The 26,167-nt window shown below is 35.7% G+C and overlaps 1 long non-coding RNA gene across 1 annotated transcript in view; it reads left to right on the forward strand.

Annotated features, from left to right (window-relative positions):
* LOC117069693 overlaps positions 1–26,167 on the forward strand; it is a 325,386-nt gene that overhangs the window by 174,547 nt on the left and 124,672 nt on the right. Inside the window, exon 3 of the long non-coding RNA XR_004431636.1 lies at positions 25,080–25,203. This is a non-coding gene — a long non-coding RNA (uncharacterized LOC117069693). The remainder of the gene's footprint in view (positions 1–25,079; positions 25,204–26,167) is intronic.

The raw sequence follows: 26,167 nt of genomic DNA on the forward strand, positions 1-26,167 counted from the left end.
TTATCTCCGAGTAACCAGATAAGTTATTTTATACATAATCTCAATTCTGAGCTGTCCCAGTCAGCCTCCAATCTATTTTGGCTCCTTAATCCACACTGGCTTGGGTATTTTTCTGGATTAGTATTCATAGGCTTCCCTTATTGACAAGGCCTGGGCATACCAGGTATTGCCTAACAAAATGCCTCGGATAATACTCCTGTGTGACTGACTGTTGCTTCTGTGATTTTAGGCCACAAAAAGGGTTTAATTCCTTGAGCAAAAGACTTTTGCGCGTTATCTGAAACTCAAAACTTACCTGGCATATATGAATCCTTATGTTAAAAAGGTTACCACATAATTTGTTGCCCAAAGAAGTCTCTTTGAGGGAACACTATTAATAATGATACCAGGGCAATACGTATAAAAAGTGATTGTCTCAAGCAAACCAGGACCTATGGTCACCCTCTCAGTAAAGCTTTCCCAAATGACTGAATAAATATAATGTCTTTCACTCTCTGTTAACGTTCTGCCTGTGACTGAAGTTTAGGATATCGAAGTTAGTCCTACTCTGGGAGCCTGAGCCTGAATGGTTCATATAAACACTCATCAGTTTAACTATTTTCTATCTTCCTACAGGTAGGCAACAAGGACAAGATCAAAGTATTGTGGTTGCCAACTTTCTACAGTTGCCTACAAGGGGAATTCTAGTACCTCCGTAGAGGTTAAATTTAAGAGGTCATATTTTGAAACACTTTCCATCATTGGAATCTGTGTAGACATTCCTCCTGACTTTGAAAAAAAGGCTGATGGTATTTTGTTACAAAACACATCACAGGATCTGTCCTCCAGATAAGCTCTGGTGTCTTTGTAAAGGATGTTTTTTTCTAAGCTTGTATATTCTTTTGTAGCGTGTGTAATTCAATGATAAAAGGCAAAAGGTCAACAATGAATGTGAAGTTCCATTCTCATGATCTATTCAGATATGAAAATCTTTAGATGAGACATCCACAATGCTCTCTGATCACCTCTGATTGGAAGCTGTGATGGAATCGTATTTTTATGCAAATAAAATGACATTAACTTTGGGAAAGATGTGTAATGACTCCCTTCTGGGGTTCCAGGAAGTCTGCTGAATTCAAATGCATTTTGGATGCTATAAATGATACTAATGTGAGGGAAGATGGACTATGTTCAGGAGAACTGCTCTAAAATTCTTATCAATTTGCGGTAAACCATTACCACAACTCTTCACATCATTTGCAAAATATCAACCTTTCTGAATTTCTGCATCTGTTTGAAAAATTAAACATTTCTCTAAAGCAAAACTTTCACCAAAGATAAATACACCATCCTCACGTGGAACAAAGCGTCTGATTTCATTTAGCTCTCATTGTCTTTTAACATGAGGTTGTCCTTTAGGTCCTTTTTTAAAAACTATTTTATACTCACGTTGTATTAACAGATTCAGTCTATATAAACACATATGAATGGGAATATTTTTGGCTACCAAATCCACAGTTTTTAAAGCATTAGATATATTGAGGATCTTGTCTCTTTTAAAAATTGAAATCCAAATGGGAAGTTGATGATTAAGCAGTTTTATATTTGGTATCAGTAGTAAATTATTAAGAAAGGGCATATTATAATGTGCTCTGAGGGCAGGCTGATTTCTGACTAATATACATGTGAAAGTTGACCCACACTGGCTCTTGTATATATGAGGGCTTAATCATCAGAGGCTACTGTGTTGTTAAATACATAACTTTCATCACATTCTTGGAGCACTTTAGTGATGTGAGAGAAATACAAGTAATGAGTATCTATATTCAGTCAAAATTGAGCCTATGGTTGTATACAATTAATACCAAACATACTGAAACAATAGGAAAGTACACAAGAAATGGGATATATGTAGAGCAATAAGAAAATTAGCAAATATTGCAATATTTTAAGAGAAAGAAGAACATTTATAAAATACTTTAATTTGGTAGTAGTTTTTGCCCGGAAGTGGGTGTGGAGTAAATAGGGATCCTATTAATAAATATTTTGGTAGTGGACTGGGTTGGATTTGATAAGTACATGTGCTGAGATGAGGGAGAAGTAAGTTGAGGATGCCTCCAAATTTTTCAGCTTGGGTGAGTGAGGGGATGATTATGCCATGGAAAGGACACAGGAAGAAAGAAGGAGGGATCATGGTATAGAGTAGTAAAGTTTGCACAGTGATGAAAGTCCCATTATTCTGGAAATCGTATTTTAGAGTGTGATTTCAAAGTAGAATATCAAGGAAACAAAGGCTATGGTGGGGAAGGAATATTCCAAATACAAAGACCGTTAGAGAGAACAAGCTTTGGGAATGAGTGCCCACAGAAAGGAGGTTCTCCTTGTTCCCCCGCAGAACACGAATACAGAGTTATGCTTAAAATGGCCCAAAAGTAAAGGTGAACATTTACAGTAGTGTTCATTTTTCAACTGGAGTAACTTGAGGACAAATTAGATGTTTTAAAATATTCTTTTATGTCACACAGCAATTATACACACGTATAATGATTAGTTCTTTTTGGTCCTGTTTAGCAGTGGTAAAGAAGGAGGAATTCATTTTTTGTCACTTTGCAGGATGTTTACATAACTCTTTCCGACTGACTATAACAATAATTTTTTTTCCCCGGTGTAGCAATAACAAGGTAAACATCTTGATAATAATAATAGGTAACACGTGCTGAGAATTTACTAACTCCTGAGCATTTTGCTAGTTAGGATGCCTCATTTCATTTGATCCTCAAAATGCATATAGACTTTATTGATGTGCCTTTTTTTGAGACAAGGAGAAAGAAACTCAGGGGGGTTAAATAAGTTGCCTAAAGTTATGTAGCTAGTAGATGGGGAAGCTGAGATTTAATTTCAGAAAACCTGACTCTAGAACTGGCAGTCTTTGTTATTATGCTCTTTAAAATAGTTGTTTCACGTAATAGGAATTTATGTTTGGATTAATGTAATTTCTCCTCCTTATGCACTATCACATACATAAGCAAACATTTTATAAAGTAGAAAAAATTCACCCTTAGGAAGTAAAAAGCCGTGTATCACATTTTGGAAGAGATGCTATAATGTAAAAACTCACCATTTATAATTTGATTTAATAATTTAGAGAAGGAAAAGGTGATTTTTTAAAGTAGAGTAACAGGGTGTTAACATTTCCATTGCATTATTTATATATCTTGGCTTATTATGTCAGGAAAGAGAAACTGATATAATCCATTTTTATGTTTTTATATATATTCACATGTAATACACACAACAAAGAAATTGGCTACTGCATATTATAAAGGTAAATAGAGTGACCAATTGTGATAGGTCTGTCTGCGGTGTGCTTACAGACCAAATTGCATGCTGTTTCTCCTTTTCTGATTTTTACAGTGAAAGTCTTGTAAGGGGAATTGAAAATCCAGCAAATTGCATTTGCATTGTTGTGTATTACTCTGAGGAATAATAGGTCAATACCAAAGACAGCACAATGTTAACCAGTGTTGTGGTTAAGGTCAGTAATGAGGCCCACCCAGAGGCTCAGCAGAAATTCAGTACTCAAAGCCCTAAGACTGTAGAGGGCCCAGATTATAAATTATATCCATTTAATCTTTGTTTCTATGATTCTCTAAAGCTGCTTATGTGAACAGCTGATAACTCACACCTCCTTGTTTATGACAACTATTAAATTAAGGGTGGAGTGACTCTGAATTTAATCTGTACTTGACATTTCTGTAAAAAATAACCTTGTCATCTTCCCTCAGGAACGTTCCCATATATCCTTGGGTTGCCTCAGTCTAAACCCTCAAACTTCATCAGCTTCTTTTTTCTTTTGACAAGACACACCACACACACACAGACACACACACACCCCCACACACTTATATAACCTCAAATGCATTTTATTATTCCTGGATTTATTTCTTTTATGCAGGAAGGTCAAAGAAAAGCATAGTGTATTCACTCTGATTTTAAAGTGGAGATTTGTGTACATCATAACAGAGAAAATTAAAAATTAGATTGTTGATTTTTTTTCTTGCATCTTCTCTGGAGAAAGCACTATTGGGGTACAGAGATGCTTTTAACATAATTTTTGATCTTTACAAACTCAGAATATGGTGTCTGCAGGAGGCTGAGTATAACTCTACCTCTGGTTAAGCTGGAGAGAAGTAACTTTTATTCTGCAAATGTACCACTATTTGGCATATTTATCATTATTTTAGTAAACAGTGTTGAACAAGATTAGAGTAAAAGTGTATCATAATGATCTGCCACATCCAGGATAATAATTCCAAGTGTCTTACCATTATCTTTGGGAATGTGAAGCATAGCTGCATTACGGAGGAACATTTTTACCCAGTGAAATTCTTGTAGTCTGACTGTTTTTTCTCATGTAGTAGTAAAGTTCCTTTTTAAGCAGTTACGTGCTTTTGCCAGGTAACTGGCATATTCAACATGATGTCCATGTATTATTGCTTCAAATGCAAGTCTTCAGCTTAATAAGGCAAATTTTGTTTTCTTGTGTGTGTGAATGAAAAATTAGTAATCAGGTATGCTTTTAGGGAAGATTATGACTTCTAGTTCTTTTTAAGAAGCAATGAGTCTATGTTTGTATTCAGAATGCTCATGATCTTCCATTATGTGCATCTTTCCTATTACTTTTCTTGGAATGTCAAATATAATTTTGCACTAGGGCTCTTGAAAGCTAGATGAAACTTAAATTTGTTAATGTTAGGCTAAGCCATTTAGCAAAATGACTAGAAATAAGTAGTTTATTTCTGTCTCTCATAATAGTCTAGAAATAAGTGATCCAGGGCTGAAGTGCTGGTGGGGTGGCTTTGCCATCCCAACATAAGACTTGGGTGGTGGCACTATTGTTGCCATTTCCTTGCTGGTAGAAAGAACGTAAAAGGAAGTACAGACAGAAAGAATTAAGGACTGGAAGTTATGTCTATACTTTCACTTATATTCTATTGTTTTACATTTACTCACACCACTACACTTCACTGCAAGAGAGATTAGAAAATGTAATTCGTAAGTGGATGGCCATGGCCCTGTTGAAGTTCTGAGGGCTCTATTACTCTGAGGAAGAAGGGGTGACAGAAGACTTCATCATGGTCTCCCTCTCTTGTCATTTAAATATCCCTGTTGATCTTTCTCCTCCGCATAGAACATACACCCCTCTGCAAGAGAGACAGTGATAAATCCAATCTAGTTACTTCACCCACCTCAAAATCTAGGATCTTGGGGGTGATACCAAATCTCTCCAGCAGGTCTTGTTGCAGCTCTCTGAGGTTCACCAAACTATAAACTAAAAGGCCGGGTGTCATCCTACCTGCTCCTGATGTACAATGGGGAGCAGCAATAGGATAATTAAAACTTCCATATTCAAGAGGCAAGTGTGGAAATATCTAGGAGTTATTGGTCCAGAGCATTCCTCAGATCCTACTGGGTAAAAATTGTGAGGCTTCCCTGCCCTGGTATGAGGACAAGTTCCTTGGTGGGCCCATCTTGCCATCTCTGTTCCTGGATTCACTCAATCCCTTTGTCATTGGCTCTGCCTCTGGGATGTTCTTCTGTTATCCTCCTTGGGCACCTTGGGAGAAGGTGTTGCAGGTTGTGCTCTCTTGGGCACTGTTCAGCTTTGGCAGCCAGCTTCTTGCTGGTGCAGAATTATCTGATGGTTACTTTAAAGATGAAATGTAAAGTTTATTTGGGTTTGGTATAAATGACTGAATAATTGTCCCCTGAAGATATCAGGTCCTAATTTTTGGAACCAGTGAATGTTACCTTCTGAGGAAAAAGAGTCTTTGCAGATGTAATTGAGGATCTTGACAAGTGGAGATTATCCTGGTTATTTGAGTCGATTCTAAATCAAATCCCAAATATCCTTCTAAGAGAAATAGAGGGAAATGACACACAGAGGAGGAGAATGGATGGGAAGATGGTGGCAGAAATAGAAGTGATGCAGCCAACGGCCAAGGAAAGCCAAGGATTGCCAGTAACTGTCAGAAGCCAGGAGAAAGGCATGAACTAGATTCTCTGAGAGGCTCCAGAGAACCCAGCCCTGCTGGAAGCTTGATTTTGGACTTTGGGTCTGCAGAACTGTGAAAGAATATGTTTCTGTTGTTTCAAGCCACCAAGTTTGTGGTAATTTGTTACAGTTGTCACAGCAAACTAAGACACCTGGCTTAGAATTTATTTGGCAACACAATTCCTTCAGAAACTTAGTAAGCTTCAGGCCTATTTGTTCCCAGTAATTCTATGTGAAAATAGCCACACACAAAAATCTTTTCTGGTCATGGTTCTTAAACCTGTCAAATCTCCTCTTTTGTTTACCAGATTCTGTATTCAGTCTGTCTTTCTGTCTTTTAATTTAGAGTTAGCTGTTCTACGGTCATCTTAGAGGATAATTTTAATCTTATTTTTGCTGCTGGGCCAGCTCCCAGTCACATTCTTATTTCTTGCTATTTTCTGGGAGGTACAAGAGCATTTGGTTTTTCCAATCTGTGAAATCCCAAACGTCTTGTTTCTCATTTAACTGATTACAGACTACAGGTTGAGAACCTCTTCTAGTGGATTTTCCCTTAGTTTCTTCTTGCCAACTGGAAAGTTCTTGCTTGAGCTCAAATTTCTCATATATCATAAAAGCAGCAATAGCAGCTATCACATCACAACATTCTGACCTTCCCCAACCAAGTTTCCACAGCTGTAGACTCAGTACATTTGTAATCTACCTTCTATGTCAGCCCATAATATAACAAGGTCAAAGGCTTCCCAGCTTCAGCATCTGTATCTGGCTACCTGCTACCTGATTCCACATTATATATATATAGAGAGAGATACACATATGCACATATATATGCCATTATATATGCACACATATATTTACACATATGTGATGTTTTTGTTGCACAAATTTCCTACTTTCAGTGCTAATTTGTATGCTCATTAGGGTGTACATTAAATGCTGTACACGTTAAATGAGACCTCCAAAAACAGTGGTGTAAATAAGAAAAGTTTACTTCTCTCATATAGCAATTTAGAGGTGAATGGTCTAGAACTAGTGGGGCATCTCTACCATTTTCAGCATCCACGGGTTCTTAGGTTCTTCCAGTCATTGCCTCATCCTGCTTAGTAGAAGGGGTTGGTGAAGACCATGTCTAGGACTCGTGTCTTTAAGAAGATGACCTGTGAATTGTAAGCATCATTTCCACCTACATACCGTTGGCCCATACTCATCCCTTAGCAGCAACAAACTACCTGAAAACTGGAATCTGTAGCTGGGAAACCACACGCCCAGCTACATCTTGAGGTTTCTGTTACTAAAAGGAACAATGACTACTAGTGAACAGTAGTCAGCCTCCATTGCTCATTCTGCAGCCTAAATAGAGAAATGGGCAGAAAAGCTGTGCAAAAAATTAAAACAAAAAAAACCTGCAAAATTTTCTTTGCAAGCAAAATTTTGGAACTTGATTTTTCCAACTATTTCTTAAATACTCTACTTCAATTCCTTCTACAGGCATAGTATCCAAAAATTACAGAACCCTTCTGACTATAACTTTGTTTTGAATGAATCACTGCTAGACTTGTCATCCCTGTGAAGGCATTGCTCTGTCACAAGCAATTTGTTCCAATAAAAATTATCATTAGAATGGATCTGTAATGTCTACATTCTGTGTTAATCAGGATTCTCCAGAGAGAAATAGAACTGACAGAATGGATATGTGTATATTTCTAATAAGAAATTGGCTCACATGATTATAGAGGCTGAGAAGTGCCAATATTTGCAATGGGTAAGCTAGAGGACCAGGAGAGCCAATGGGGTAGGTCATAGTTTCAAAAGCTCACAGTCTCAATATGCAAGAAGAGCTGATGTTTCAGTTCAAGTCTGAAGTCAAGAAAAGGCCAAAATCTCAAGTCACCAGTGAAGCAGGCAGGCAGGTGGATATGTATACCTAGTGGATATGCAGTCACCACTTAGCAGTGAGCAATAGTATGAGCCTCACATTTATATAATGCTTTATACTTTTCAGAATGATCTTTTGTTCATTATTTCATTAGACTTTTATAAGATAGGGAGAATTTGGTCTTTATGTGAGATTTACATTTTTGCAAAGTAATTAGTTCACACAGATAACATATGTTTGCTTTGGGCACATTCATCACTTCGTTTGTGCTCCATTAGTAAACAACCTTGCTTTTCCAATGGTGTATCATGATTTATTTTTATCTTTAAACATGTCAAATTTTTATCTATAGGGAGAAGAGTTATAATAATAGAAATGTAAATATTTTCTAAAATGGAAAGCCCTGAATGAAAGCGTAATTCAAATGTATGGCATCTTATTCTAAAACTCAGTCCTATCTATAAGGTGGTATTATTTCCAATTATAATTGTGTCTTGCCTTTTCCTAACTTCTTACATGAAATAATTTCAAGTTTACAGGTAGGCTGCAAACATAATATAGAGAATTCCTACATACCATTTATACAGACTTACCAAGTTTGCTGCATTTCTCGCTCATATTCTCTCTCTTTACATATGTATATTAGACATGTATATGCATATAACACATATATATGTTTTACAGTGTTTTTTTCAAAATATATTGTATACATCATGCTTCTTTATCTCTTAGTGTTCCAGTGTGTTTCCTAAAAACAAGAATATTTGCTTGTGTAGCCATTTATGGTTATCAAATTCAGAAACATTGATATAATAATCTGCTGCTTATACTCCAATTCTGACACTTATTCTAATAATGCCCTTCTTAGTATTTTTTCCTTCTCCAATACAGGGCCCAGTTCAGGAATACACATTGCGTTCCATCTCCTTTCATCTAAGACAGTTCTACTATTTTTTAAAATCTTTTGTGACATTTTTGAAGAATACAACCTGTATATTTTAAAGAATGTCCCTTCATTTGTGTTTGTCTGATGTTTACTTGTGATTAGATTGAGGTTATGTGTTCTTGCCCAGAATACCACAAAAGTGATATTGTGTTCATTTAATAGTACCAGATGTGGAAGTACGTCATGTACTTCTGCCCCTCACTGAGGATGTTAATTTGATCACCTGATCAAGGTTTGTCTAGCTTCTTTAGACTACATAGTTATTTCTCTTCCTATTGCAAATTAATAAGCAATGTGTGGGCAGATTGTGTAATGCCTTTTTAAGAGTAGCTGAGTTAAGAGAATATCCACTGTGGGTGTCATGGCTAGGCTTTCAGCATTTAGCCCTGGGTTGGCCAAAAGTCCTGGCAAGAAACGTGTCCATGGAATATCCAGGATTTCCTTAGGTTGTAAAAATCTAGGACCTTCATCACTCTTGATGCCCTTGTCCAGATTATATGATATAAATTATGAAAATTATGAAATCATTGTTCTTGCCAATTTTATACCTCTGAATTTGCATTAAGAATGATTTGTAGGCCGGGCGTGGTGGCTCACGTCTGTAATCCCAGCACATTGGGAGGCCGAGGCGGGTGGATCATGAGGTCAGGAGGTCGAGACCATCCTGGCTAACATGGTGAAACCACATCTCTACTAAAAATAGAAAAAATTAGCCGGGCGTGGTGGCGGGAGCCTGTAGTCCCAGCTACATGGAGGTTGAGGCAGGAGAATGGTGTGAACCCGGGAGGCGGAGCTTGCAGTGAGGCGAGATATTGAGTTTTCATTGCTTGTAAACTCATTTTATTTAAGATTATTATAAGAAAATGGGCCAGTCCTGTTTGTTGGGATCAATCACATTTTGTAGGCTTTTGAAGAGTTCATCTAGGTAGGAACAGCCATGTTCAAATGAGAAACTCTGGGTTCCAATTCAATCTAATTATCTTACATTTATACAGTTACAGACCTGTGGTCTATATTCCAAGTATTTCAGAGTTAAGAATAATATGTCTTTAGGCCGAGACGGGCGGATCACGAGGTCAGGAGATCGATACCATCCTGGCTAATACGGTGAAACCCCGTCTCTACTTAAAAATACAAAAAACTAGCCGGGCGACGAGGCGGGCGCCTGTAGTCCCAGCTACTCGGGAGGCTGAGGCAGGAGAATGGCGTAAACCCGGGAGGCGGAGCTTGCAGTGAGCTGAGATCCGGCCACTGCACTCCAGCCTGGGTGGCAGAGCAAGACTCCGTCTCAAAAAAAAAAAAAAAAAAAAAGAATAATATGTCTTTAGGATTGTGCTGTCCAATATGGTAATCACTAGTCACATGCGGCTATTGAGCAATTGAAATGTACCTGGTCTGATTTGAGGTACACTTTAAGTGTAACATATACTCTGATTTTTCAATACTTAATATCAAAACAATAATATAAAATATCTTAATAATTTTTATATTGGTTATACATTGAAAGATAGTATTTTGGATTTATCAGGTTAAATTAAATAGAACTAATTTGATATGTTTCTCTTCCTTTCTAAAATGTAGCTACTAGGAAATTAAAAAAATACATATGTGGCTCACATTATCTTTTTGTTAAACAATCTGCTTTAGGCTTTTAATTTTACAGAATGAATAACAAGTTTTGTATCTCTATAGACAAGGTAAGTACAATTCGACACTTATTAGACTTGATCTCTGTAGTAAGAATGTGTTTCTTACATGAATTATTGTATTTTATATAGATAAAAGATAAACTTTCATGTTTTATCTACAACTAATAGTCTGGTATTTCAAGAGGTAATATGTTAATGAGGAGAAATGGTGTTGCTACATTTCTTTCTTAGCCTTATACGTTTGTTTGTGCAGAAATATTTACAAGTAATTGTCATTAGTTGAGACTGTTTCTAAATTGCATTCCTAACTGAATCTGTTAAAAAAACACAGATATTATGTGAACTTTCCTTTATAATGTATTCTCTTTTATGATACATATGTATAATAGTCATAAACGTGGCTGTTACTATTATGGGAAGTTGGTGAAAAGTGTGATGAAATTCATTTTGGAGTGAGTTTCAAAGTAATGACCAATGATAAATTTAAAAAAATCTTGCTTTAGTTCTGATATAATTTTCAAAGGAAATGTACAAAATGGACAATCCAAAAGAAATGTGCTAAATGAAATGGAATTAAGTAATCACTTAAATTAGGGATTCTCTCAATTTTGATTTAAGAGATCAGTAACTTTCAAACAAGTTTTAAAAATCAAAAGTAGAATCTAAATAAAGACATTAAAAAACAAAGCAGCAGCAGCAACAACAATTATTTGTGATCAATAGGATATCAGAAAATAAAAGATATCATTTTAGAATAAAGGACACTCTTTTAAATTGAATTAGATCAGTTTTATTAAAAACCCACCACAAAGGCTTTATTCTTATTTTACTATACACTGTTGAAAATGGTAATGGATTATATCATTTTCCAGAATGAAATTAAGAGTCATTAATTAAAATAGACAGTGATTGATTTAATGTGAGGTTTTTAAGTCTTATTATTTTATTTTTGAGAACTATTTTACCCTTATACCTTAAAGCTTGCAAGTAGATTAAATATTTCAAAGTTATTTTAAATTTTATAATAATTATTTGGTTTATTGATATATAAGTGTTGATATGGCTTTTCAGGTCTGTATTTTTATCTTATTTTTATTTTTTTGAGGCGGAGTCTCACTCTGTTGCCCAGTCTGGAGTGCAGTGGCCGGATCTCAGCTCACTGCAAGCTCCGCCTCCCGGGTTTACGCCGTTCTCCTGCCTCAGCCTCCCAAGTAGCTGGGACTACAGGCGCCCGCCACCTCGCCCGACTAGTTTTTGTATTTTTAGTAGAGACAGGGTTTCACCGGGTTAGCCAGGATGGTCTCGATCTCCTGACCTTGTGATCCGCCTGTCTCGGCCTCCCAAAGTGCTGGGATTACAGGCTTGAGCCACCGCACCCGGCCTCAAGTCTGTATTTTTATTATTTCTTTACTGACTTTAAAAATATTCATTAGAAGCACTAAAATACATATTAACATTCTCCATGGTGGCTTAAATATAAGAATAGTTTAAAGAGTAGAATTTTTATATTAAACAGTTCTCAAAATGTTTGAAATTTGATGTTATGATTCTCTATTCAGAGTAGCCACAATGCTTTATATTAATTTTACTCAGAAAAATGTATTAAATTGCAGTCATATGTGACCACAGTTAAAATTATATTTGGTAAAGCAAATAAAAAGGAAGAAGCAGATTCTTTTTTTTTTTTTCAGAGAGAAAAAATAATCAAATCAAATATTTGCTTGGATAATGAGTTGAAACCTTAGGGTTTTTTATGTATGTAATTCATAAATTATATCATACCACTTTTACCATTCTTAAGATGTTGACCATCGGTGCATCATAGACTTACCATGCCATGACTATAAAATGTTTTCCAAAAGAAAACAAAAAGTTCATGACTTACATGTTCTGTACATTTCTGTGTTTTTAGTAGAGACAGGGTTTTGGAAGGGAGACTATCCCGTATAGAGCCAGATCTCACTACTACTGCTGCTCTAGGAATAGGCAAGTGAGGTTTTTACCTTAGGGTCTTTGCATTGACAGTTGCTTCAACCTGTAATGCTCTTCCCCAGATAGCTGCCTAGTTCACTCTATTATCTTGTCTAAATCTTGAGTAATACTACTGTATTACATTCTCTAGAGGGACAGAACTAATAGCATATATATACACACACACACATGCATACACACACAGACACACACACACACATATATATATATGTATATATGGAATGGAAGTTTATTAAGGAGTATTAAACTCACATGATCACAAGGTCCCACAAGAAGCTGTCTGAAAGCTGAGGAGCAATGAAGCCAGTCCAAGTCCCAAAGCTGAAGAACTTGAAGTTTGATGTTCAAGGGCAGGAAGGATTCAGCATGGGAGAAAGATGTATGCTAGGAGGCTAAGCTGGTTTAGTCTTTTCACGTTCTTCTGTCTGCTTTTATCCTAGCTGTGCTGGTAGCTGATTAGCTTGTACCCACCCAGATTAAGGGTGGGTCTGCCTTTCCCAGCCCACTGCCTTAAATGTTAATCTCCTTTGGCAACACCCTCACAGACACACCCACCCTTCAATCAATCAAGTTGACACAGTATTAACCATCGTAACTACCGAAGTCAGGAAACAACAGGTGTTGGAGAGGATGTGGAGAAATAGGAACACTTTTACCTGTTGGTGGGATTGTAAACTAGTTCAACCATTATGGAAAACAGTATGGCGATTCCTCAAGGATCTAGAACTAGATGTACCATATGACCCAGCCATCCACTACTGGGTATATACCCAAAGGATTATAAATACTCTACTACAAAGACACATGCACACGTATGTTTATTGCGGCACTATTCACAATAGCAAGACTTGGAATCAACCCAATGTCCATCTGTGACAGACTGATTAGAAAATGTGGCACATATACACCATGGAATACTATGCAGCCATCAAAAGGATGAGTTTGCACTTTGTAGACAGGATGCAGCTGGAACCATCATCTTAGCAAACTATCACAAGAAGAGAAAAACAAACACCGCATGTTCTCACTCATAGGTGGGAACTGAACAATGAGATCACTTGGACTCGGAAGGGAACATCACACACTGGGCCTATCAGGGGAGGGGGGAGAGGGAGGGATTGCATTGGGGAGTTATACATGATAAAAAGTCATGCACATGTCCCTAGAACTTAAAGTATAATAAAAAAAAATATATAAAAAAAAAAAAAAAAAGAAAGAGCATTTTGTATCAGGATGACATGTATAGCATAATAAATTTAAAAGTATATAAAAAATAGATACTTTATATGAAAGAATAAAAATTACTCTATTCACATTAAAAAAAAAAAAAAAAAAAAAAAGAAAATTCTTGACTACTCTAATATTGCAACTCCACCATACTCCACACACTCCTTATTCCCCCTATGCTGCTTTGTTTTTAATTCCTATATCTCTTAACATGTGTCATACAATTACTTTTTTTATGCCTTTGTTTGTTCCATCTTCCTCCCATCCCCAGTAGAATATAAGTGCTACTAGGGAGGGAATTTTTTTTTTTTTTTTTTGAGACGGAGTCTTGCTCTGTCGCCGGGGCTGGAGTGCAGTGGCCGGATCTCAGCTCACTGCAAGCTCCGCCTCCCGGGTTCACGCCATTCTCCTGCCTCAGCCTCCCGAGTAGCTGGGACTACAGACGCCCGCCACCTCGCCCGGCTAGTTTTTTGTATTTTTTAGTAGAGACGGGGTTTCACAGTGTTCGCCAGGATGGTCTCGATCTCCTGACCTCGTGATCCGCCCGTCTCGGCCTCCCAAAGTGCTGGGATTACAGGCTTGAGCCACCGCGCCCGGCCGGGAGGGAATTTTTGTCTGATTCAGTGATGATCTCAAGTGTCTAGAACATGGCTAGAGTGCATTACAACCTCAGTATGTATTTGTTGAATGACTATTCCAGAGCAGTTATGAGATAAGAGATATGTCCTCTAAGATCTGCAAGCTAGGTTTGTCTTTGTATTTGTTAGCTTGCCCTAACAGTCTCAGGGAGATGTTGACACCGCTGTATGCTGGCAAGAGGAAGTATGTTTCCAGGACCATAATACAGACATCTGGTCAATTCAAAAAACAAGTAGGTTGACTGATTTTATTTTTACCCATGAAAATAATTTTATTTGACTCCACAAATCTAGTGATGATATTGGTGCAGTCTTAGATTGGATTTAGGATTCTTTTATTATACATTAAAAAATTGTAATTGCTGTAATGGACAACAGCAGTATGTTTGCATTATCTACTGACTTTATTCCGAGGTCAGGAAGCAATAAAGTGGTAATATCTTTTGCATTTTGAGTTTTAAACCAATGTATTGTTAAGCAGACAAAGATGCATTGATAATTTTTTTCTTTGTGACATTATAAACAAAACAAAAACTAAACTACCCTTACAAACTTCTTAATAAACTCCTAAGCTGCTCTTAAATTTACTTAAATGTGCTAGGGGAGGAGCAACAGATACTTTCTTAGTTGTTTTCTATAGCTACCCAAACATTCAGAGGTTCACTGGAAATAATGTAAAAAATCATAATCCGCGAATAGTATTATTACCCTTTCAGACAATCAGAAATGGTAGCTGTATATTCAATTCCTGCAATTTATGCTGGGTTTCCAGCACCAGAAGTGCATACCACTTTTTTGGTAAGTAAGTGCACTGTTAAAAGACTGCATGACCCCACCTGCCTGCCTAATTCCAACTTTAATTTAAAATATTAAATGTTCTTCAGTAGTTTTCTAAATATGCTTCTGGGAATTTTCTTGGGTTGCATTCAGGAAGGAGAGTAGGCAGGGGGAGAATAAAGTGAGTTTTTCAGGCTACCATTTTGTAGTAAGAGAGTAATGATGAAGTTGGTTTTATTCGTTTCTACCAGGCTCTCTCTCCAAAAGGTGGATGACAGAATAAAAAGTGAGAAAGCAGGCTTTTAATTTATTCCCTATTTTTCATTTTCAATTTGTTAGACAATCTGAGGACATCAGTTTTTTAGAAATGTGGGTGTCACAGGAGCAGCCTGCCTGAAGGCATACCAGTCAGAAAGCTGTGATGGCCACCCCTGGTAGAGTGACGCTGTTATCTGGATGAAAATGTGGAAAATTCATGGATAAAATGAAAATGTGTACTTTTTCCTTTGTCCTGATAGTTGAAATTTTAGACATTTTCACACGGTTGAACTTTTAGAAGTAAGGAAGCAAGTCATGGATTGCTGCCAGGTTTGAGCACATACTTGGTAATTTTACCAGTGCAAACATATTTTAACCTGTTCTTGCTATTTAATCTTTTCTGGATGTATGACCTGGATCAGGTTTGACAATGGATTAGATGGATAAGAACATAAGTTATTCCTTATCAGAATTTATTTTAAAATGTGGTTATAGGTGAGATTTCTGTTGTAAACTGACCTTGATTTAAAATGGTATGTACAACTTTTGTTCCCAAGAACTCTTCTGTATGTAGCTTGCTGTCTACAATATGATCTACTAATGTGGTGGCAGAATTTGTGTGACTGATAATTGTGCACTTTTACTTACCACTGTTAGGACATTGAGCTGGGGGGGTACCTGGGATTTTGACCTAAGCATTCAAGGTTTGATGCTATTTCTGAAAGATCATTGGCCTATCCTCCAGCTTGTATTTTCCTAGAAGCAACTGATAAAACCTGTAACACATTATCACCTTTCTCTTTCCCTGGTGCAACATTTCCCCCATTTGGCGTTGGAGTGGTATTAAAAATTCAGTTTCCTAGGCCCCACCGTACACCTACCAAATTAGATTCTACAGGAGAGAGCCCTACTGTTATGTAGGAGATACCACATTCTGATTCTGTATGGACTTGAGGGGGAATTTCCAAGATGTTGAATAAGGTATAGATTTTTAAATGCACAGTTACAATAATTTCTTTTCCAATTCTCTCCTCATTCTTCTACCCTCTTCTTCTCATCAGGATATTGAGTTGGAGATGGGGAGGGAGGACACGTAAGGAAAAGAGAGAATTCCTCACTTGGTAAAATTATGATCTGGTTTTTGAATCCCCTTGGTATGGCAAGTATCGAAATACTGGCTCTTTTTTGAGAAGCACAGCAGAGGTTTTCATTTTGTTCTATTCATAATATGAGTCTTTGAGAGAATTTCTTGAGCAAAGAAGAGCTTAGGTTTCTGGAGCTTAGAAAATAATCAGCTTGGGGACAAAAGATCAGTATCTTTGTCTGATAAATACCCACAGTTTCTGTGGTTGATTGACTTGAATTTGTAGAGTATGTAGGGAAGGTAAGGAATCCTGAAACTCCTCTTTAGAATGTGTGGGCATAACATTCTTTATTTTCAGATTTGGCGTTTAGCTGTGAAACTACAGCAAAGATTTGATAACATTGTTGTTTACAAAGTAACTCTTTTCTTGTTGGTTTCAGAGTTACTTTATATATTAATATGGTAGCAATGTTTTTCAAATATTTTTCAGGATATATTGAGCTAATCACTGTTTTAAATTTGAAAAATTAATCTAGGTCAAAGTTTTTAATTTGAATAGTCTAGGTCAAAGTTTCTAATAATTTCTAATTTTAGCCATATCTGTCATCTTCATTAATAGATTCATAATATGAAGCAATTATTGATGTTCCTGGTTTTTTTTTACATGTTAAGATTGACATGCAAGTGTTTTAATTAATATATTACATCTATATTCAATAGTGAGATAGGCTTAGGGTTCTTTTTTCTTGAGCTATATTTTGATGTTTAATATCAGGGCTATGCTAGGTTCACAAATAATATTTTTTGGCTTTATATATTCTGTGTTTTGGAAAAGTTTATAAAGCACTGGAGTTTTCTGTCCCAACTCTAGTTTATGATTGTGGTACATCCTAGGAGGATTATGAAACCTATGGGATGGGAAGGTCAGTTTGGTGAAGGCTGGGTCAGGATAGCCTGAGTATAAGAGGTGAGCTATTTTTTTCCCCATGACACCAAGGATATTCCAATCTTTTCAGTCATTACTGTACCCTGAATACTTTCCTTTCAGCTGCTGCAAGCCACTCAGTGAGGATCATAAGGAAGCAGGTGCTTCTTTTGGATGAAAACAAAGTGTGCCTTTTCCATCCCAGGAAGAAAGATAAAAGAGCTCAAACTTTCCTTTGACACATGGTGCTGAAAAAGTTTGAGAGATCATTTTATCTTTACCATGTCGCTATGGTAACCTGGCCTTCTGTAGCTAATTGCGTGCTTCCTTTATTCGTTCTTGCCGAGTAGAATGAATTGCACCCATGTTCAACATTTCCAACAACAAAAGTGAGGAACCCAGAAATATGGACTGACAATTCTGTGTATTTGGAAATTTGCATTTAAGAATAATTATTGACTGTACGTAGGAGACAGGAACTGTGAATTTGAGAGTCCTCAAAAATAAAATAGAACATTTTCTTTTAATATTTATTTATATTTTTGTTCTCTTGCATCATTTGGCTTTTGGTTTAAAAGATGAGGGCAATGTTATAAGTTTTTTTTCCTTTTGAAGACACCCAGCCAAGAAGTGATGCCAAGAGTGAATGGCTTGGCATAGGAGTGGATGCTTGCAGCAAATCATGGAGGAATCTGTCCTATTCAATGGTTAACTTGAGTGTTCCTTTGATAAGACATGGAAGTAAATTAAGATGAGGCTGTAATTTAAAATTCTGAGTCATTCATGCCCTACTTCCAATGGTTCTATCATAAATGAGCCCCCTTTGGGCTGACATAATTTTTTTAAACTCTTGTAGCACTGATGGATATAAAAATTTTATTTTCTCATGAGAATGTAACATTTGCCTAACTTTAGTAAAAACAAGAAGGGACGAGAACCTTAGAAAAATGCTATCTGTGAGTAGGTGTGACCACAGCTGCAGAAGAATTATGAAACCATTGTGTTTAGCGAGTTGTAGTCAGTCAACCTGAAACCACATTTGGCAAAGATCTGTAGCGCCAATCACTCCACTATGAGGGCATACCAAGCTAGCATTAATTATACCACAAATTCTGATAAAAATGGCTCTCAGTTCTCTTTGAATGTAAATGGCTTTTTTATTTATTTTAAATTGAGAGTAATGAAGTAGCCTTGGATAATTAATTTAACTTTGAAATTCAGATAAACATGTTACAGTGATAAAATCATTATTATAGGTAGAACGGCTGGAGATTCATGACCATTCACAGGCAGTGGTATTGCTTCATACTATAAGCTGGATAAGCTAGATGGTAAAGGAGGGCAATGTGTTTAAGTTGAAGAGATGGGGTAGTGTCTGAATGGAGAAACCAATATCTCTCAGCTTATTACATTAATAATTATTAATATATCTCTAATATTTTAAATCTGTCATTTCATCATGATAGCTTTAGGAAGTAGATAGAACTGACTTAATTTTATAAATAAGTGAAATTCAGGCTCAGAAAAGTAATTTATCCAATGTCAGAAAGGTAAAAACCTCCCCAAAGAGGAATTCAAATGTAAGTTTGTTGGTTTTTAAAGTTGCTTTTCACAAATGACAAAGTACAATTAATTTTGGAGAGAATGTTTATGAAAAACTACGATGGTCATTTTATTCTTTTAAGTCTCGAACTTTAAGGAGAATGCAACTAAGGACATTGAGGCCTCAAAATTCCTTTGTGGCCTTCTCTACCTCTCTGTAGCTCTACCAAAGGATGAAACAGCGTAATCTGAATTGTCATCACAGTCAGTCCACTGACGGAGCTCCATTTTCTGAAAGAGGAGCTTTTCAAAATGTTAGAAATATGGCCTGTGTGAACATGGTTTAGACACTTCCCCACCTCTTCTTAAGTAGAAGGTGGCCTAAGAGTGCTTTCGAAGCTAATTAATAAAAGTAGGACACCATCCCTATTTACTTATCATTATTCTATAAATGTGTCTTCCCTGGGTGGACCCAGGGAAGAGTGAGTGTGGTCTGGGGGCAGACTTCAAGTCCTTTGGTCATAATACCACCTAGAAGCACCTTAGGCTCATCCTCACTTACAATGGAATGAAAAGGGAAATATTCAGCAAAAATGTCAGTGTGATGGTTTATAGAGCTGTGGCTGAAATCCTAGAAAAGAAGAATATGAAAGGAACACAGATGTGAAGGAAAGTAACAGCAACCTGTGTGGGGTGAAAATTTTGCCTATATGAATTAAACAATAAAATATCAACAGGTTAAAAAGAGTTGTTTGTGGAAGTAACTACTTAATCCTTGGAGATATGTAAGGAGTCAAACAAATCTCTGGTAAATATAGAGCTGAAGCCCCTATTAATATAGCAACTATACAAGCAATTTAGGCAGAATCATTTTAGAAGCTGCTCTCCCTTAGAAACTTTGTCCAGTCTTAAATCCTTAATAAGCATTAAGCAATAATATAGTTTGACTGAATTTTTGACCCAGGAATCTTACATTGCCTAATGTTGCAATTTGCACCTCCCTAAACTTTCTGCAAAAACATGATACAATCTTAGGAAAATAAACAAATAAACACAGAAGAGAAAAACCAAAACACAAAAATCAAAGCAAACTCATAAATATTTTTGTGTTTAATTCAGGATAATCATTATGTTTGTTATGTAAAATGTTTGTAATATTTAACTAAATGCAACATTTAAGTGTATATATAATGTTTAATTTGTTAGATTTACAAGGATCATGCTTAAGAAAGCATTTATTGGATAGGGGAAGTGCTTACAAATTAGATATATTAGATGTATGAGCCCAGTTTAAAATATTGAAAGAGATTTAAATTAAATTAAGGACAAATTGCTGAGAAGAGTTTAATTTGTTCAACTTCAGTTAACAAAACACTAATAGAAAACAAGGAGCCAGACTGGTTGTACCTGAATGTTAGGACTGTCACTTATTGGCTCTGTGATCTTGTACAAGTTACTTAACCACCTCCTGACTCAGTCTCCTAATTTGTAAAATGCAGATAATTATCATACCGACTTCATAGGTTTGTTGAGAGGATTAACAGAGTTAATACATGAAAACAATTGAGAGCACAGCTTCATGTATAGTAAGCCTTATAAACATACTTGTTATTGTTAACAGCAAAAATGTTTGTTCTCACCCTCTACTTACCTTTAGCTTTTACCTGCCTCCGTGTTCTGCTCCAGCCCCTAGCCCCACTCACACTCACATCAGGGTAGGTCCATTCTCTTTCTCTCCCTCTCTCTCTCTTTTTTATTATACTTTAAGTTCTAGGGTACATGTGCACAACGTGCAGGTTTGTTACATATATATACATGTGCCATGTTGGTGTGCTGCACCCATTAACTCATCATTTACATTAGGTATCTCTCCTAATGCAATCCCTCCCCCTTCCCCCAACCCCATGACAGGCCCCTGTGTGTGATGTTCCCCTTCCTGGGTCCAAGTGTTCTTAGTGTTCAATTCCCACCCATGAGTGAGAACATGTGGTGTTTGGTTTTCTGTCCTTGAGATAGTTTGCTGAGAATGATGGTTTCCAGCTTCATCCATGTCCCTACAAAGGACATGAACTCATCCTTTTTTATGGCTGCATAGTATTCCATGCTGTATATGTGCCACATTTGCTTAATCCAGTCTATCATTGATGGGCATTTGGGTTGGTTCCAAGTCTTTGCTATTGTGAATAGTGCCACAATAAACATACATGTGCATATGTCTTTATAGCAGTATGATTTATAATCTTTTGGGTATATGCCTAGTAATGGAATGGCTGGATCAAATGGTATTTCTAGTTATAGATCCTTGAGGAATTGCCACACCATCTTCCACAATGGTCAAACTAGTTTACAGTCCCACCAACAGTGTAAAAATCATTAAAAAGTCAGGAAACATCAGGTGCTGGGGAGGATGTGGAGAAATAGGTCCATTCTCTTATGGTTTGATAAAGCCACTCCTTTGACTTTATAATGTTTATGGTGTCTTTAAATGTTGTCTGCATTAAAGACATTTTGTAGTTGAAAGAATACAGTCCTAATCCTAAAAGTAATACTGATTTGTGAACATCACTTGCGTTTCTTAAACTCTACTGGAATATATGTATGTATATATCTCTCTATATGTATATGTATATGTATATCTATATCTATCTATCCATAGGAATACTTATTAATTCACCATTTTCTCCCAAATCCACTTGCTTCACATTCCTCAGCCTGTTCACCCACCTTTCTTCTCTGACACTTTCCCCAGCCTGAGACTGATTCCGGTCCTTTATCCTTTCCTCATTTTTGTACCTCATTTTTTGGTAAAAGCTCAAATGTCTTTTCTGGCAGAATAGAGGTCTTCTCAAAGCATAAGGAGGACAAGAAACTGAATGGGGAGATAAAAGTGCCTAATAAGTATTTGTTGAATATTTACGTGTAGTGTTTTTGCTTTACTTATTAGTGATGTTTACATTTTTGTAAAAATTTTTGGAATAAGTTCGGTTCATGACAGTAGCACCAACCAAAGTAATATTACTTGACCTGATGAATTTATTTGAGGGAAATAACATTTTTAAAGCAATATGTATACCCAAGTAAAGTACATTCATACCTTAAGGGTACAACTTGGAAAATTCTTTTTGTAGCTGAGTGTGCTAACACTTGTTCAGTATATTATGTATTTGGATTGCATATAAATTTAACTTATTTCTTATGTCTTTGCTCAGGGTAGACATTATTATTCCCATTTTACAGCTTGGGAACTGAGCCTCAGAGAGGTTTAGTGATTAGCCAGAGTTCATAGGACTATAAGTAATAGAACAGGGCTCTGAATCTAGGCTCAAAATTCTAAATCCTGCAGATCTTCATATCCTACAGCCTCTGGGATATAGGTGAGCCCCATGGAGCCTTTACCTCACCTTGTTGAGTTCTTAGTTTGAGACCTTTCCAGGTATACTAGTTTACTATCAGTTTATAAATTACTTATTGGGTTAAACCATGGAAACTGTCATCCTATAGAGCTTTCCTTCTTTTTTGTTTTCTGCACCGACTGTTTCACATTTCTCTTCTTTTCTAGGTAATATATGAGAATATTTAAGAATTTCTATATTATAAAACTCCCTTTTCATATAAGGTTATTGAAATTCAGCATATTTGTTTCCAAAGAGTTTTCTTGTGTAGAAATTGTAGAAAACATATTTTTAGTGAAAACACCAGTGAATATTGAACAAGTTGTTAGTTATAAGCACAGGTCTGGGAATGTCATTATGTAAATTTAATAGGAATTTTATATTTTATGCTTACTAGAATACATTTGTGAAGGTATTCCAGGTATGCATATTCATTAAAGAGGAAAATCCTAAGAAATAAGGAAAAGAATACTCTCTTTCTTTTGGTTTGTACTGTTAAACATTATCTATTCACAATGAATTAAAATAGGTTAGAAAACCTTTTCATTTAGGAATTGGAATTTATAAAACTCTATTGAACAAGTTTTAACACTAACAGAAAAATAACCACCTAATTGACCATATGACTGAAATAAGTCAGTTTGATTCCAGAGGCTGAGCCCAACCATAGACAATAGTTGGAAATGAATGGCAACAAAATTAAGTATCCAGAGCTCTTTTTCTTTTGTTGGTAGCAAGGACAGGAGAAAGCAGGCCTTGAAGGTAAGTGTGGGTACTCTGAATTGGAAGTCACGGTGTGCGGTTTACAGTGACAGATCAAATGGCAGGCAGAGGAGCAGTGTGTATGAAAACCTAATTCTTAAGAATGGGATAAGGAAAAAAGGAACATTAAATCACTTCAATAAGGTTTATTACTGAAAATTATTCTTAAAAATATAAGAAGTATCTGAACAGTGATGGGAAATTAGAAAAATTAAGCTTACATGCCCTTATTGTTAAAAAGAACTATAGATTTTGACCTTTGAGAACCCATGTCCTTAAAATAATTGGTTTGGTTTCTGGAAAATATTTATTTGAAACATTAGATGGTATAGATTTTTCTTTTTTTTTTTCTAAGCTCTTTCCAGTTACAAGTAAATTGTGCCACTGAAACGGATTGGATTGTTTCATTGGTTAAAATGACAGGAGAAGAATGTATTACAATGTTAAATTCCACTGTATTCAGCCATGTATCTTTAGTTGTGTTGAAAAGAGAAAATTGTTAAGGGTATTACCTAAAACTAGGAATTACAGAATCTTTAGCAATATAATTTGATCTCCCATTATAGAAAATAATTTGAATATTTTACATGAGATAATGAGGTCACCAAATGTTTCCATATTCTACTTTTCTAGACGAATTCTTAAAGTTTAAAGGCAGAACATCCTAGGGTCCCTTTGAAACAGAGAACCCAAAGAAGTGCAGTTCGTGAATTTAAATGATTTTTTCCAAGCAATGTGGAATTCTGTATTCAGTAGACTTATGGGCTTTATTTCCCAGAAGTCTGAAAGTTCCACATTGGTGGAATGTCAGCTCCTTTCAAAGAGTCAGTACAGCCTCTCTGTGTGACCGATGTGATGTCATATCTGAGTCAGATTTAGAAGTGAAATCAATGCTCATAGGGAACATATCACATTTCAGGCAAGGAAGATTTCAATAATTATTCTAATTTCTAATTTACATAATTGAATATTTACTGATAACATTTGCAATTATCAAGACCACTGCAATGATAAAGGAGATGAGGGTTAGACGTGAGGAAAAGTAAGAATTTAGTTTTGGACTTGCTATATTTTTGGTGTCTGCCAGTCATTGGAATAGAGCTATTAAATATTTCCTAATCCTTCATTACTGTGATGGTCACTGGGACCAAATACAAATACACTGGGACAATACAAATACTATCTTCAAGAAGCTTATATGGCATTAATAAAAACTTGGCAGAATTTTTGTCCATATGTTCTCTGGGCTTCTAAGTAAAGCTGTATGCTTCTAGGCCAAATAGAATATGGTATTTTAAAAAGTCAGTTATTTTCAATTTTTGCTGTTATACTTTGTTGATTGATTTGTCTAACATTTTGATAAGTGAGCAAATAAAAATTTTGAAGGGTTATCTTTATTTTTTAAGTCATCTATTGAGAAAAATAAAATCTTGTTTTCTTAGGGATGAGTTATTTGAGGTTGGTGAATACTTATCTCACATAACAGATATAGGTAGGCTTTTGCAATGTGGTTATCAATGTCTGTGGGTTAGGAGTTATGTAAATAAGAGACAGCATAATTGAGATTCAAGTTGTATAAGAACTGGTATACTTCACTTACTTTTTCCATTGTTACAAAATATAATCAGTATCATTTGCAATCTCTAAGACTCTGATTTATAGGTATCCATATTCAGATCTTTAATTTCAAAATTCATTAATGATTTTTCAACTACCTTTTTAGAATTAGGTTACTGTTAGGTTGTAAAATTTTTAACATCTATTGTAGGAGTATTGTTTGGTTGGGGGGAATTCAAAACTATGGATTAGATAGGATTCAAACCCATTAATTTTGGAATGTTAAGAAAGTAATGATAAGTAAAAATATCCTACATTTGTACAAATGCGTGTGTGTGTATTCAAAAATGTGTTGATTTTAATTAAATCTTGTCTATGGTAATTGGGTAAGAAAGCAGCTGCAATTGTGTTGTTTTTCAGATAAGGATCCTGCAGCTCAGAGTCACCTCTTGTTATTCTTTAATGGTAGAGTCTGGATGAGTGAGTCATCTCCGCACACTTAGTTCAGTTCTTCTACTACTATTCCAAATGGATGGACCACAGGGTATGAGGCAATTGTTTAAGTAAGAAATATAATATGGATTTTTACAAGCTTGCTAGAACAGTTATGCATTGGGTTAGTTAGATCTTCTACTTAGTTTATAAACACCAAAACTTGGAAGTGAAGTTGCTGTGATTGTGAAGAAACAATAAAATTGGATGGAATAGGTCATTTGTTATAGTGTGCACTTCAGCTTGGAAATGAACATATGTGATAAGTTTCTTGATTCTGAAATATTATGATAAAGAGTATCATAAAAATAATTAGGTAAAGTTAGCACTTTATTTAGAAAATTAATGCTTCCTGTAGTTCTAGCTATTTAAGGTTTGTTTTGGTAAGCAGGTATTATTTTTGTAAAAAAACATAAAAATTATTCTTCTGCTTTATGTACCCACGTCATGTAAATATATATTAGAGGAGAAAAGCAACTGTATCCTAAGAAGTCCAGGCATTAAGTCATAAGACACATCTCTTTTTAAGCTACAGATATCCTTCAGTTTTGAAAATTTTTATGTTACTCTGATTTATTTAAAAACAGAATGTAGGTGAAAATGTCAGATTTCAAGGCAACTCACAAAACTCTTTTAAGTAATGCACCTGTATATTGACATTATGCTTATTCACATTTTATTTTATTTATTTTTTTTTTTGTTTTTTTTTTGTTTTTTTTTGTTTTTTTTTAAATCCCTACTTTAATTAAATGTTTTGTAATTGATGGCAAACAAAACAAATCAGTTGCTCAACTTGATACTTTTTAAATAAATGCCTGGCATAATTCATGATGATCTAAGCTACTCATGAAAGTGCCTTCAAATTATCAGATTTTTCTTTTTTTTTTTTTTTTTTTTTTTTTATTATACTTTAAGTTCTAGGGTACATGTGCATGACGTTTATATCATGTATAACTCCCAATGCAATCCCTCCCTCCTCCCCCCTCCCCATGATAGGCCCCAGTGTGTGATGTTCC

Source organism: Trachypithecus francoisi, unplaced genomic scaffold (genome assembly GCF_009764315.1).
Source record: "Trachypithecus francoisi isolate TF-2019V2 unplaced genomic scaffold, Tfra_2.0 Lachesis_group3, whole genome shotgun sequence".
In the NCBI taxonomy this organism is placed as follows: Eukaryota; Metazoa; Chordata; class Mammalia; order Primates; family Cercopithecidae; genus Trachypithecus; species Trachypithecus francoisi.